The sequence below is a fragment of the Macrobrachium nipponense genome, chromosome 46, assembly GCF_015104395.2.
Source record: "Macrobrachium nipponense isolate FS-2020 chromosome 46, ASM1510439v2, whole genome shotgun sequence".
Classification (NCBI taxonomy): domain Eukaryota; kingdom Metazoa; phylum Arthropoda; class Malacostraca; order Decapoda; family Palaemonidae; genus Macrobrachium; species Macrobrachium nipponense.
In genome coordinates this window covers 13433406-13449343 of record NC_061106.1, presented here as the reverse complement: position 1 = coordinate 13449343, position 15938 = coordinate 13433406, and the positions used below count along the sequence as shown (strand labels likewise).

At 38.0% G+C, this 15938-nt stretch overlaps 1 pseudogene; it reads right to left on the bottom strand.

The window, feature by feature from the left end:
- Positions 1–248: 248 nt before the first annotated feature.
- Positions 249–13828, bottom strand: LOC135214640 (uncharacterized; annotated as a pseudogene).
- Positions 13829–15938: the final 2110 nt, after the last annotated feature.

Here is a 15938-nt window from a genome sequence, read left to right as displayed (position 1 = left end):
CATACACAAAAGCACGAGGAAAATTCTATAATGCTGTTTATAGCTGCTTTCTCCAAGTCAACTATAATAGATGTCACATTTAAATTCCTTCCTTCTGTAATGAATTTGAATATTAAATCATAATTTGCTTCATATTTACTGTTTGTTGCACTTTACAGTAGCGGCACTGTTTTACTTTCACAAATTAGTGCATGGGTCGCGTAAAGCAGCTTACCCAAAGGTGCAGAGTCAAAAGTCCCGTCACAAAATCACTCAATTTTCTTGGAATAAATCTCTAAGTTTTTCAAGGTACCAAGTATAGATGCCTCTCCATTTTCATAGAGTAAAAAATCACCGCCTTTTGGAATCTTACATAACTCTTCTTCATTAATTACTGGTCTTGTTCGTCGCACCGATCGCTTGAAATATTCCTTCTTCGATAAAGCTCCAGCAATGCTCAAGGGGATATTGGAAGTTACAGTATCAATTATAGAGCTTGGCGATTTCTCAGATCGTCCAGCAAGAAGCTTTATCTCGTCTTTAACTTTTATAGCTCGATTTTCAATTGGTGTTGGTGAATGCGAGTGCTCAGGAGTTCTGCTAATTACTTCATCGACCGTTGTTAAGTCTTGCGCATCTCCAATAAGTCTTTGATTCCTTGGTTTTGTCAATAATATAGACGTATTCCTCGAATGATTGATACTGAAAGGCTTTGGAAAAATAAATTTAATAAAAGCAGGAAGAGAGTTTGGTCTTGAATATCATTTTAAAATAAGTAGTTTAGTAAAACGATCTTAACAATCAATAGTTTAGTCTAACAATTTTAGGAAAAACTAATAAAGCATAAAAATTTTACAAATAAGTAATTTAGTATAACGATTTAGAAACATTCTACCAGTTCCCTGCCTACCATTTGTCTTATCGACCAATTATCCTATCGGCCAATGGTCCTGTCAGTGAATTGTCTATAGACCAATTGTCTTTCGGCCAATTGTCCGGTAACCAAGTCATTCGCTTTTCAGGTTTAGAAATATTACATAGTATATATGAAATTTTCTGTTCATATTACGAACTTCAATTATCGAATTAATTAGAGTACATACGCAAGTTGTGCAAAAAAAAAGTCTTTCTAATATATATATAATATATTATATATATATATATATATATATATATTTATTTATACACACACACACACACACATATATATATATATATATATATATATTATATTATATATATATCATAAATATATATATATAATATATATTAGTGCAACAAGAGTTTATGCAAATATTTTGGAAAATGAAAGAAAAAGTAATTCTGAGCAGAAAATGTTCTATAGACATATGCATTTGAGGCTTCATTTGTTGGCGAGGTGAATTTTTAAAATAACCGTTATCATTAAATGACCAAGTAAGATGGTGCGTATGGGTTGTCGGAGTAGTCATGGATGTGGGGGTGAGGGGGGTGGAGCTGATCAATTACTTGTTACTCTAAAAGAGCCTTGCTTTTCCGCCAAGAGCATGTCCAGGTTACAAGTGCCAGATTCCTTATTCCTTTTATGAGAGAGAAACTGGAGACAATGCCTTACAGTTCCAGTAATGTGGAATATGCAGATATGATGTTTATTTATGGGTTTTGCAACAGTGAACTCCACTGTTATAAAAAAAGGAACTAGCCGACCAGGGCAATGTGAATAAAATACCTTCGAATTAAATGTATTCTTTAGTTACTTAGCAAAGGGGAAATATGCATGTATCATAGAAACCTTCTCCCTCCCTTTCCGTCAGTGGTATTCACTGGACTCCGATAAAGAAAAGAAAAGCAAGCCAGTGGAATCTCCCCACCATCAAAGATAGGCCTATTCATTACACACCAATCAAAGATTTAAAGCATATCGAAAACCTCTCTTTCTCCGTCAAAGGTATTCATCACACACTAGTCGAAGGAAAAAACACACCCAAGAAAATGGTTTCGTCTGTCACTTGATAAAGACTCTCTTGATACGTAAAGCTAAAAATTAAAATTAGATTATGGTGCAGTCTGTTCACATGTGATTTGTTAATTAAAGGGACTATAATGTTACATTTTAAAAGAAACCTGCAAGAAAAAAATCATAATTAAAAGACTGCCATTCCAGTTGCCAAATGCACTTCATCAACCCTTCCCCCCCTATATCCGTGACTTGGCCGAGAGCAGTATTCAGGAAGAATGGTTATCTTAAAATTCACCTCTCCAACAAATGAACCCTTAAAATGTATTTCTGCTTATTATGACTTTTTCTTTCATTTCCCGAAATATTTGCATATATATATATATATATATATAGATATATATATATATATATATATATATATATATATATAATGTATAACTGAATCACTTAAGTTTGGAACGTGATAAATTCATAAATATAGATATAAAACCCGCACGAAGGAAAAATAAACAACGGAGTTTCTGCAAGATCTTTCGACGTTCAACGTCCTTTACTCAGCAGATAAACTGAGTAAAGGACGCTGAACGTCGAAAGATCTTGCAGAAACTCCGTTGCTTATTTTTCCTTCGTGGCTTATACCTTTATATATATATATATGGACAATGTTTTCTTTTGATTTTATTTCATGTTTTAAATAACAGTTCTCTTTTCACAGCGAATCTGCTAGCTCATTATTGTTTCAGGGTTTTGTTTTATAATAACTTATATGATGCAACTACTATGAATGGTTAACAAAATTTGTTAAAAACCCGAAACACTTAGGCGGGGCTACCAACAGTAAACACCGTCCCAGCATGAATCATAGGACCATCATCACGTAATAAACTCTTATATTAACTGCCATATTAGCCAAATATGCATGCTAGTTTTTTTCAAAAAATAGAATTAAAAATGTTAGCTCTTTAGCTAAAACTCTGTCGCTTAGTAGACATCTCTGCCTAAAAAATAAAAAATTCCATCACTGAGTATTGGTTTTTCCTCACAGATAAAAGTGTTTATGCCTAGCCAACATTTAGAATTTAGTTGGTTTGGAGATATTGATTCTAACCCTTTCCCAGTCCCTTGCTGAGATTGGAAGCATTTCTCCCTTTATTCTCATGGATGAGCTAACAAAAATGATAAATGAAGTAGGGCGGAAATCATGCCATTTTAGTGACTAAATCATATAAGAATTCAGGAAAGAAAATTGTATGAGCTAAAGGAATTAAACCTGAACATTATAATATTCCTAATGTCTCAGTGCAATGTTTAAAAAATTTATATAAAGTCAATAAAGACCATAACAGCACGCTTATGACCATTCGCATTCAGAGTCGTGGGATTAATGAGAAGAAAGTCGGGTAATTTCTGTCTGTGTGGGGCGTAGAAGTTCGGGTAGGTTGGCAACACTGAATTGGTGTTGAAATCTGGGGAGTTTTTATTTTATTATATTTATATATATATATATATATATATATATATATATATATATATATATATCTATATATATATATATATAGCATCGCTGGGTGCTGAAAATTCATCATGCTGTGACGTGAAGGGAGAAATCGAGAGAAATCGTGCATTATACGTTGTAAGATCTTAACCAGTGGTTGCAATATTTTGGTTAATTTAATTGAATCTTTAATTGTTACAGTAGGCAGCCATGAAATTTCTTGAACAACCTTACACGAAAGTCGCGGCCTTTTTGAGAGCCAAGGCTCTGGAAATTACAAGGCAACAGGAGTAATGCCCCAGAGAAAGACAGAGTGAGGTAATATCTAGTACTAGTGTGGTGATTTCTTGCCCTAAAAGAAAGTTAAATGCTACGCCGGCCTGTGTTATAGTAGCTATGCTATGTTTTGTTGGATTTTTCCCTAACTCATCCCGAATGCTACTGTAACACCGAAAATTCTAAAATTGGTGTACTAATAGTTTTCTGATAGTTTTAGGTGTACTGGTTCTGATGATTTTGATATTTGCTAAACCCTTTATAAAACCGCTCATAGGCTATTTCACAGTAAGGTGTTCCTTACAGATGGAAACTTGCCCAGAGTTTTTTAGGTAGAAAAATAACAAAGGATCAGGACCAGGTAAAATTTTAGTCTAGACCGTTATTACATTCCAGTGTTGAAATCGTAATTTTTTAATTTGTATTTTGGGTAATTATATGGGAAAGGGGCGCATGGGCTTTTAAAAAAAGTAGTTACCTAGAGTTACGGAGAATAGTGTATAGAATTATTAGATATTAAGGCCTGTCCACACGATCGGGCCTGATCGGCGGACTTCCCCTCTAACGGGCACACTTGACGGGCAAACTGTCAAATTGCCCGATGGGTCTTGTAGCAAAATCACCATGGTGGTGCTCGATGGCTTGAGCTTCGACCCTGGCAGACGTACCTTAACCATATGCATTTCTTTTACTGAGCCGTTCTTTGCACCATATTCTCTTCTTTTTTCATCACACACACAGCAATTATCATGCTACACTATCTTCTTCTTTGCGCTAGGCACCATGTTTATCGTACCGCACTGAACACATTACTGGCATCGTCGGGCACGCCCACCTCTCCATCGCCTCACCCGTGTGGACAACATTCACGGATAAGTCCGCCAGAATTTGCCCGTCAACCCCGAAGCACGCCGATCAGGCCCGGTCGTGTGGACAGGCCTTTAGTCATTAAGTGAGGAATCGCTTATTAGTCCCAAAAAACGTCACTTTAAGATGTGAACCAACCAGGATGCTGGGTCCTTACCTAGACAGGGAACTCCATCCCTCCTGAACTCTCCCAACCTAACCTCACCAAGGGTGCTGTGGAGTGGCTTTGCTCCCTTAATCTCCTCCTATTTGAAACTATACTCTGTTTTTTCCATCTGTCCATCCACCTGTGGTGGTCGAGCATGGTAACACTAAGTCCCGGGCTTTAAATTGTTTCGCTATGTGTAAGTTTTAGGTAAATTAAAGGATATCTGGGTGTACATTTGCAACTGAAGAGTGTTTTAATAATTTACTGTATACGAATTACACCATTAATATTCGAAATGGGATATTATTTAAAGCCCGGTATGCAGTGTTACCATGCGCAAACACCACGGGCGGATGGACAGATGGAAAAAACACAGAGTATAAGTAGCCAAGTCCTTGCCTAACCTTACTTAGGTTGCCAGGACCTTACCTAGCAAAAATCCCCACCTAACTGATCTTAATGCACTTAAATTAAAATAACAGGGTTGTAACATAAACCAGGGTGCCAGGTCCTTACCTGCCCCAACACTAACAAAAGGTACATTACCAGGTCTGTATTTGCCTGCATAATGTCACTTTAAAAATCTTATATAATCCTTACCTTGATGGATTCAAGATACAAAACCTTCAGGAAGTCTTTCCTTATTGAGAATTAGAACTTATAGAAGTAGACTATATGATTATGTTGAAATTCCTCCTTGTAGGCCCATTCCTCTACATATTTTGTAGTTTTGCTCAACCTAAACATATCCAGTTTCCCACTGAGGTAACCCCCATAGGGGGGTAGTGTTCTCAATGCACCTCATGCGGTGAATTGTAGGCATTACTTAATTAAGGTTCTTTGCAGCGTCCCTTCGGCACCTAGCTCCATATACTTTCATTCCTTTTACTGTACCTCCTTTCATATTATCTTTCTTCCATCTTACTTCCATCCTTTCCCAACAATTGATTCATAGTGCGACTGCGGGGCTTCCTCCTGTTACACCTTTTAAACCTTTTCACTATCAATTTCCGTTTCAGTGCTGAATGGCCTTAGTTGACCCAGTGCTTGGCATTATAATTGTAAGATATAAGGGGTTCAGGTATTTTTAGATTACTCATTTATTCCTTAGGTGAATGCTAGAAATATATAAAAAAAAATATTCGGCTCTGAACAAAGACAAATGACTAGAATTTGCAGCCAGTCTTTTTTTTAATAGCAATCCCTGAATTCCAAAATCGCAAGTAATTTGTGTCCCTTACAATAAAAGAACCAATCTGATGTCAGTATTCCCACTTACCCACTAGTGAAAGTAATAAGTTCCTGGTATGTAAGCCATTTGTACCTAGAATGCACTTTCAAACAAAATCTGTGCAGGAACTCCAATCTTAGTAAGGGAATTTTAGCATGAGAACTGGCTGAAGAGGGGAAAAATTCGTAACCAAATAATTCCCCAAAAAGATAAATAATATCCAGGACCCATAGCAAAGTTTTTAGGGGGGCAACAAAGCCCTGAAATGGCTATATTAAATTAAGTAGATTAAATTATCTTAATCATTTATAAGGAAGTATACTTTGTGGTATTAGTAATAGCATCTATGATTCGATAAAGGTTGATGTACAATCCTGGAAATGCATTTTTTTTATTTTGTCTTTCAATTTTTTATAGGCATTTTCTAAAAACGGCTTCACTGCACTGTTATATAACATTGTCTCTATAAATTGTCTATAAATTGTTCATATAATACTAGTGTATAATGATGTATATTTTATTCAATTTGTAAAGGTGGTACTTCATGGTTTTGAAAATGGTCCCAATGAAGTTCCATTAGTCATGTTCGATATATGAGATAAATCAAAAAGTTTTCCGTACTTGGATCCGGCCGTATAACGATTTTTTCAAACACTTAAAAAATGCATTTTGACAAACAAAAAATAATTTTTCTTCGTAGATGAATAAATTGTTTACGCAATGGTGTATACTAATGTATATTGTATCTGATTATTAGCCATTGTATCTGTTGAAATTCGGAAGAAATTCTAGTCGCTTTCAGCATATGTGCAAAATCGTGCATTTTCAGTTTCCTACAACGTAATCAGGTACAATATGTACATTGGTATAGTACAGCATTTCCTATACAGTTTGTTCATCTATGAAGAAAAAGGTTTTTTTTCGTCAAAATGCATTTCTAATTTTTAAGCGTTTGAAAAAAAATGTTACTGTGTTTTTTAAGATTGTACAAATTTATTGCAGTGCAGCCGTGATGATGGTAAAGGATTCTTGAAACTGTGTAAATAAAGAGATCTCTTAATGTTTCAAGAAATAGAATATTATAGGGTCCTTTTTAAATTTGTAAAGCTTTAAAATTTGTCAAAATAAGCATGTACGTAATTGGAAATTTAAAATGACTTACATTATTTTGGAATGTTTGATGTATTTATGCTGGTTTATTTGGCATCGAATGACAGTTGTTCATCTGTAGCATTAAAACAAGCCTTAACATTTTCCTGTGTCCTTTATTACGAATTTTTTGTACATATCGTTTCGGACAACTGCCCATCTTCAGGTTCTGTAGGATAAAAAAATAACACAATTATACTCCCTGTGGCAGTAAAGAAACACAGACTTGGTTTTTTCTTCTTTACTTAAAAAATGATATATATATATAATGGATACAGACACACAACGATCCTTTGGTGGAGAGGTAATAATCTCCTACAGGGCTTGACTTCAACTAACCACACATACTCCCCACTCTCCAAGAGAACATCTTAAATAATCATTGACAATCAACAACAAGTAATATACAAACTCAACTAGTCATAAACGGTCATTTACACCTCTTCCTTAATAACCCACAACAACAGAAATACCTTTATACATAAACTGTCCAATTAAACCCAAACAGTAGTTTTAACAGTTTCAAACATATTATACCTCCCCTTGAATACATTCACATATATTACAAACTCTAGCTCATTCTAACTCTTGTTGAATGTCTTGGAATCGCGTTGCACTCAGCAACAGTGCCTGAATCTTCCTCTTCCCCCTCATCTTCATGAACAGGAAGCTTTATAAGAAGCTCCTCATCCTCAGCATCAGTAGTTTCCTCACTCAATATCAATCCTTGTGAAGAACACGAACGAAGATCTCTAACATGGCGTGGAACTCCATTGACTTCAACAGCTTGTTCTGACAAAACTCTTGTAACCTTGCCTCTTTCAAATTGCATATTGCATCGCATGTTGGATGGTTTACCCATCACCTCATCACCTGCTTTGTAAAGGGGGCCACTCACTGCCACTTTGTTCCTTAATGAGCATGGATCCACTCCTCGGACCTCACAGGGTAAGAATACAGCATACTGACAGGGGCAGGTCGTTGAGTCGCCAGTCATCACGAGGCATCAAATTATACAAATATACAGCCTCTGCAATGCTGCAGCCTTTCCTTGCGCCAATGACTTTAACAGTTCGATGGCATCTCTCAGCTATACCATTTCCTGATGGAACATAAGCACATCTAAAATTAAGATGCACGCACCACTTTTTTGCAAAGTCAGCAAATAGTTTGCTGCGAAAAAGCAGGGTCATTGTCAGTTAACAGTTCCTCCGGCGCTCCTCGTTCATAGAACACTGTCTCAAGTTGCCCGATGATGCTCTCACTGGTCTGAAATGGAGCCGACGCCAGATGGCAAATCGAGATGGTCCACAATCAATGAGAGTAAGATACGGCCGTCCATCATAGTGAGTAATATCCATGCCAACTCTCTGCCACACTCTATGCGGTTCAGACTACCCTTCTGCCACTTCACTGGGGCCGGGTCTATTGACTGGCATGCCTCACAGCATTTGACAACAGCCTGTACTTGCCGCCTGGTAACTCCTGGATGGACTTTCTTCACAAAATAGAGAGTTCTTCTCACACCCCGGGTGACCAGCAGCATGATGGATCTCCTTAATTCCATCACTAATGGCAGGACAACAGAAGCACACACAAGGCTTTGGCATCTTGGTGACATGAACCAAGGTCCCTCAGCCAGCGCTGAGGTACACGTGTCAAACTGTCAGCTTTATTATTGGCAGAAGACACAAGTGTAATAGACAGCTGGAGGTCACACTCTTCTATCAATGACAAGACTATTCCTAGTCTTCTTCTGATGAGCATTTCACTTGCGGCCTTAGTCTTCAATCTGCTTTTTCCTAAAAGTCCATCTGAAATCCATCTATGCACAGTAGATGAGTCAGTCATTAATTCCACCTTTGTATCTTCCAAAGCCAGTGCAAGATTCAATCCTTTAATGACTACATCTAGCTCAGCCATATTGATGTGGCAAGAGTCTTCTTTCCACAGCCAGCTGGCATCTTCCACAATGGAACCATTTACTTCCACTGCAACACCAAGCGCAAGAGAACTAGCATCCACCCAGATCTTGAATTTGTCACCGGTGACATTCCACTGTCCTCTCACAGGGTCATCCTTCTTAACCTTCTCCAGAAGTTCCTGCAAACACATTTTGATGTAATCATCATTAATGACGTCGTCCCATCCTTCAGTGACTTTATTGACTCTTCTCTTGATGAATGCTACCGCCACTCGCAGCCATCCACAAACAGGGTAATGGCCTAACAGTCTACCACAGTATGAGAACACTGCTCGCCGAGTCAATTGACTTGGTGCATCGCCCAGGTCATTGTCCCTTTTTCCAAAAAAGACTCTCCTGCTCCCCCCAAACTCTCAGGCCCAATGCTCGAGCCCCTTCAGCAAGTCTTTGGTGGTGTGGCTTACTTACTAGAAACCCAAAATTTCTAAGATGCTCCTCTACACGGCTGGCCTTAACAATATCTTCATTCACAAAGATGTCATCAATATAAGCTGATGTTCCTTTTCTTACAATTGGGTCCTGAAGGAGAACACAGTTTAAAACAGATTCATTACCATCGAGCAATATTCAAGCCAAACCCCAGTCGAGTCAGGCATACCTCTGGCCTTTGAAATATACAGTCTGGTATGGCCACAGAGACTCATGGATTCTTATTTGCAGGTAAGCTTTAGCCAAGTCTACTACAGATACATTCACTCCTTGCCTGCGCCACTCACGTAGTTTGTCTGAGCACACATCCGAGTCTGCTGTAAATGCATCAATGTACGCATTCAGTTCTCTGGGAAGTCCAGGTCCAGGCCGCACCTTCTTTTTATTTTGCTGTACAACAGCCATGAGGGGAATAAGCCCCTTAGCTGGTCCATATTAATTATTCTCATCATAAGGAAGCAGCCAGCCATCATTCACCCATCTTTGTAGCTCTGATTCATACAGGTCCTTTGCCTCCTGAGGTACAGAATATGCCTTTACTCCATTCTCCAGGACGCCAGGCTCCTTGCCCTCAGACCATTTCCATGTAGCTGTCCAACATTTAATCACAGGATCATAAATTGCACTAAAATCACGCTCATCCACCCCCACCTTCACATCAGCAGCTGCAGAAAAAAAAAGAGTGTCTTCCATTCCAAAACGTACACCACCCTGGGTATCGACAGTGACTCCTCCTAGAGCCATCACACCATCCATGCCAAGAAGAAATTTAAAACCGAGGGGCATTAGAGTAGTTACACATACAGAAATGCTGGCAGTAGCTCCATTACTGAGCTGCAAGTGCACGACGCCCATTCCTTCACACACCCATTCTTGCCCACTCACAGTTATCATGCTAACTGCGCACTTGTTCCATGCCTTACAGCATGAGACATGAGCGATGCTTTGAGAACACCCAGTGTCTACTAACACGTAACACTGAAGACCTTCTACACTCAAAACAGTACTTGGCAGCACCTTACTCAGTGGGTTTGGGGAGAGGAGGCTGGCGCTGATGCCTCCTCTCCTTGCTCGTTTCCCGGACAAGCTGACGCAATGTGCCCCATTCCGCCACACCGATAGCACTTTACCCTTCTCCGAAATCGACCATTTACTCGGTTGCGAGCAAGACAGTCCCTGGCAAAGTGATTTGGTCCAAGGCATACATGACATTTCTGAACTGTTGTTTCTACTGGCACAGAACCCAAGCTTCCTGTGGTGCCAAACATGTTTCCACTGAAACAGAAGGAACGGTCATCTTTCAGAACCGCCCGTGCCCGAGCCAAAATCTGTTCCAGATCGAGGTCCTCCATGCGAGACCTGGCTCTCAACAGCTGATGAACTCTCTGGAAGTCCAGCTACAAAAGCACATGCAAGAGCTTTTTCAGAAATTCCTCCAAACAGGGATCCGAGTCGACGTAGTTCAGCTAAGTAGACATCCGGTGCCTCTCCACTGTGCAACTTCCTACTGACAAACTGTTCATAGGCTACATAGGGATCAACAGCAAACGCAGCCAACAATGCTTCTTTCACCTTGTCAACCTTCTTCCTATCTGCTGTGGGTAACTGTAAGTACACTGCAAAGGCACCACCTGTAAGCCGCAGAGGAATCACACTGGCCACATCATCAACTTTCCGAAGCTTGCAAACCAGCTCCAACTTCTCCAGCCACTCCATAACAGATTGTGCGTTTCTGCCATCATACTCAGGGATCAGTTTCAAGTCGAAGTTACTCTCCATACTGCCTAGATAGCTTGTGGCAGTAAAGAAACACAGACTTGGTTTTTTCTTCTTTACTTAAAAAATGATATATATATAATGGATACAGACACACAACGATCCTTTGGTGGAGAGATAATAATCTCCTACAGGGCTTGACTTCAACTAACCACACATACTCCCCACTCTCCAAGAGAACATCTTAAATAATCATTGACAATCAACAACAAGTAATATACAAACTCAACTAGTCATAAACGGTCATTTACACCTCTTCCTTAATAACCCACAACAACAGAAATACCTTTATACATAAACTGTCCAATTAAACCCAAACAGTAATTAACAGTTTCAAACAATAATTATACACTCCCCCAATAAACAAAATGGTATAAAATAATACAGTTAGTACACATAAGAATTGGATGTACGTAAATTGAAATAGTATGTAACTGCTGAGGGCTGAGTTATTTATATTCAAGTTAGGTTTTAATTTTTCTATATAGAAGGTTTCTAACAGTCTTAGCTCAGTTTTAAATCGAGCTTTACATAAAATACTGAAATCTGAAAAATTAAAGTGATCGTTGCATGAAGCACGGCAATGCTCTCTTATGGAGGACTGAGGTAAATGGCTTACCTAGAGGTAAAAGGGTCCTTGAACTTATGCTGTTTGTGTTCAAAAGCTCTGGTAGACAACAGTTTTGTTGAATTACTCACGTATTCTGAAATACGCTTAGGACGACAAATTTGTAAATAATCATTGAACACAGTTCACTAGTTAACGGCTACTTTGACTTGAACAGATTGCCAATTTTAAAATTATGAAAAATACCATTTGAATCTTCATACATCTTTAAAGTATGCTTTGGTCATTTGTTTTACTTTTCTTTTTATTAAACCGTTGATTTTATTTGATAAAGGAAATCTGAAATTTAATACTTGATCTCTTTGTTTCTTTTACCTCGTTATTGTTAGTGATGTTATTGAGAAGGTTCGTTAATCTCCTGTAAAATAGCTTCTCTGGGTAACAGTTGCTGTTAAAGGATGTCTTCAAAAATGTTACTTCCTTGTGAAAAAGGACGTAATTCAAGGACAACCTGTAGACTGAGAAAAGCAGGGAATTTGTATCTTATATTAAATTCACTCAAGAAATTTAAAACTGAGTCCAGAGAAAGTGGGTTTTATATAAATTTCCATTTTTGCGTAGCAGTTGGTTTTCATTATCAAGAGATCTAAAAATGACATCCTTCCATCATTTTCTTCCTCCATAGTAAATTTGATGTTATTATGTTGTGAATTTAAATAGTTGAAAAATTTTATCGCATCAATTTTTTGTTAAAAACAATGAAGGTGTCGTTAACATTCCTCAGATATAAGACAGGTTTAAAACTTGCAGGACAGTAACCATTCAGTTTCATAAAAGCATAAGAAAACATTGGCCAAAGTAGCTGATATCGGATTACCCATTGCTAATCCATATTGTTGTCTATATTCCTTTTTGAAAATAAAAAATGAATCAAACAATGAGGTTCAACAAATCAGTAAACTTGGATTTACTTAATCCCCTAAAGTTGTTGTCTCCACCGTACACTTAATTTGTTAAAACTGTATATAGACACTCAAGAGTACATATACAAATGTTCCAACAAAAGAGGTTATAGAAATATTGGCAAATAAAGTGTACAGTGGAGACAACAACTTCAGGGGACTTAAGTACCTAAATGTAAGTTTATTGATTTCTTGAACCTCATTGTTACTTTACTTTATCATCTCGCCACTGGCCAATGGCATAAGGCTGGTACGGTTCCTCTCCTTCTGACTCTATCCCGAGCCATTTCCCTCGCTTCCTCTAGGTTCTGGATTTCATCTTCAAGATCCCTGACAATTATGTCTATCCACCTCGTTCTTGGCCTTCCCAGCGGTCTTCTTCCTATTTGTACTGCTCTCAGTGCTCGCCTGGGATCTCTATTCCCATCCATCCTCTCAACATGTCCAAACCATTTCAACCTTGCCCTCTTCAGCCTGATACTGACTGGCCTTTGTCTCAGTCTCACCCTGATGTCTTCATTCCTAACACAATCGTCCCATTTAATGCCAAGTATCCTTCTCAGCAGCTTCATCTCAAAAGCATCCAACCTTGTCTTCTCCGTTCTGGTCAGTGCCCAGGTGGACGAACCATACATCAGGACTGGTAGTACTACTGCATTAAATATTCTCGTCTTAGTTTTCAAGCTGAATTCATGCCTTGGCCACACGTTTCTTCTCAGAACTTCAAAAGCTCTTGCTGCTCCTAGTTTTCTTCTTTGTATATCCTCAATTTGCCTCCTGTCTGCTGTTACCACACTTCCCAAGTATACAAACTTCTCAACTTGCTTGAGTTCCTGTCCTCTGATAGTCATATCTTCCATGTGCACCCAACCGTCATCCCTACTCACAACCATGATCTCGCTCTCCTTTGTGCTGATGTTCAAGCCAAAATTCTGTGTCTCTGTCTCTATCCTCATTACCATACCTATCAGCACCAGCCACTTATCAGCAACCAATGCAACATCATCAGCAAAGTCCAAATCCATTATAACTTCTCAACCAATACTAGCCCCTCTGTTTTCGTTCTCCATCATTCTTCTCATTATGTGGTCAGTATATACATTAAACAAGGTCGGTGACATAACACATCCCTGTCTTAGCCCACTTCCAACTGGAAACCAGTCACTTTGCTGTCCATCCATCTGTACACAGCTGCACACACCTTGGTACCAGTTCTTTAGTATCCTTATCACTTTTAGTGGTATACCATAGTGTTTTGCCACTCTCCACATTCCATCTCTCCATACTGAATCATACGTTTTCTCCAAGTCTATAAAAACACAGAATATTGGCTTTGTATACTCCCATCTCTTCTCAATTATTTGTTTTAAGGTGAAAATTTGATCCACTGTTGACCATCCACTTCTAAAACCACACTGCTGTTCTCTTAAGTTTCTCTTCTACTATAGGTCTTATTCTGTTAAGTATTACTCTCATGAATATCTTCCCTAGGACTGACAGTAAACTTATGCCCCAATAGTTACCACACTCCCTTTTGCTTCCCTTATTTTTATATATTGGGATCATAATTGCCTTTTTCCAATCACTTGGCACCACCTCTGTTCTCCAAACTATGCTAAAAACAACTCTTAAGGCCTCATTGTTTAGGATTCATTTTTTATTTTTAATAAGGAATATACAACAAGATGGATTAACAATGGGTAATTCGATATCAGCTACTTTGGTCAATGTTTTCTTATTTTCATGAGACTGAACGGTTAGATAACTTTCCTTTTCAGTTTTAAACATTGTGTACAAAAGAATGTAATAAAGGAGAGAATAAAATGTTAAAGTTTGTTTTAATGTCACAGTTCCTCACCTGATTAAGATTTCCTTCATCTGAGCATTTCACCACTACAATCAATTGTATATAATGTTGTATTGTCTTCATTTTGCAGTGTTAATTTGTAATATTAAGTAGTTTAGTAAGACCACTGATATAATTTATTTTATTCTGAACTTAAAGGAACTAACAGATGTTTTACTTTAGATTTACAGAACTGACAAATGGGAGAAAAAGCCATTGCATTCTTTGGTGTTGTCTTATTGGCAGGGAGGCTTAATTATTTATATATAGTACGAATTATTTTTGTGTGCTTATGTTGAGTCTGCCACAGAATTGACATCCAGGTAATATGCAGTAGAAAGGTATTGCAAGTACAGTATACTACTGCAATTTCTTAACTTAGGAGAGTTAACCCAAGGTAGTTACTGAACGGCTTGTTTGAAAATTGAAAGGTCCTGAAATGTTAAAATGTTTCCTGTTGGATTTTAAAGTACGTAACCTCCATATCTTGGTAAATTTACTAACAAGTCATCAGGGTCTTTAAATAGTCCTTCAGGAATGCCAAAAGTCTTTTCAAGAGATTTCCCTGATGCAAGCTACCATAGTAAAAATAGCATAAAATTTCACAGGTGTAGTGAATAGCAGTTTTAATGTACAGCTCCTCTAAGACCTGGAAACACTGAACTGTTTTCTTCAGACCACTTGCCTAATGTAATACAACTACAGTATCCTGGTAGCGAGACAGCAAGGTTGTTTATCATGCTTTTGTGCTTTCCAGATTAAATAACCTTTTTACATGTATACAAAGTACTAGTACTAATGACTTTTTGATGTATGTTCATAGAGGTAGCATTTGTCTTAGTTCTAAATTCATGGCTTTAAATGGGCTTGAAGTAAACCACAGATTTGTAAAAATTAAACTACATATACAAAATTGAAAACTTGATTTTTAGAATTCCCCAAGAGGGTAGTTTATGCAATGATGCCTGTTTCTACCAGTGGCTGTAATACACAAAGGTACTTTTAAAACTACTAGCCATACCATGGCAAAGAAAAAGGATGCATAGGATTAAGACCCCCGGTTATATAATCAAGAATGAGTTCCCTTACAAGAAAATGTGAGCCAGTGAACGTCATCCTTGATTCAGTATTTCACCTTTGGAATGGAGGGGCCTGGTTTAAGATAACCTTCATCAAGGAGGTGGTGGCTCTTTGTAAAATCAAGTATTTCACTCTTGGCCGTTATCAAAATAGTATCATCCGTTTTGTGCATGATGAGCATGGCAGTGACTTCTTTGCAGGGTTAAAGG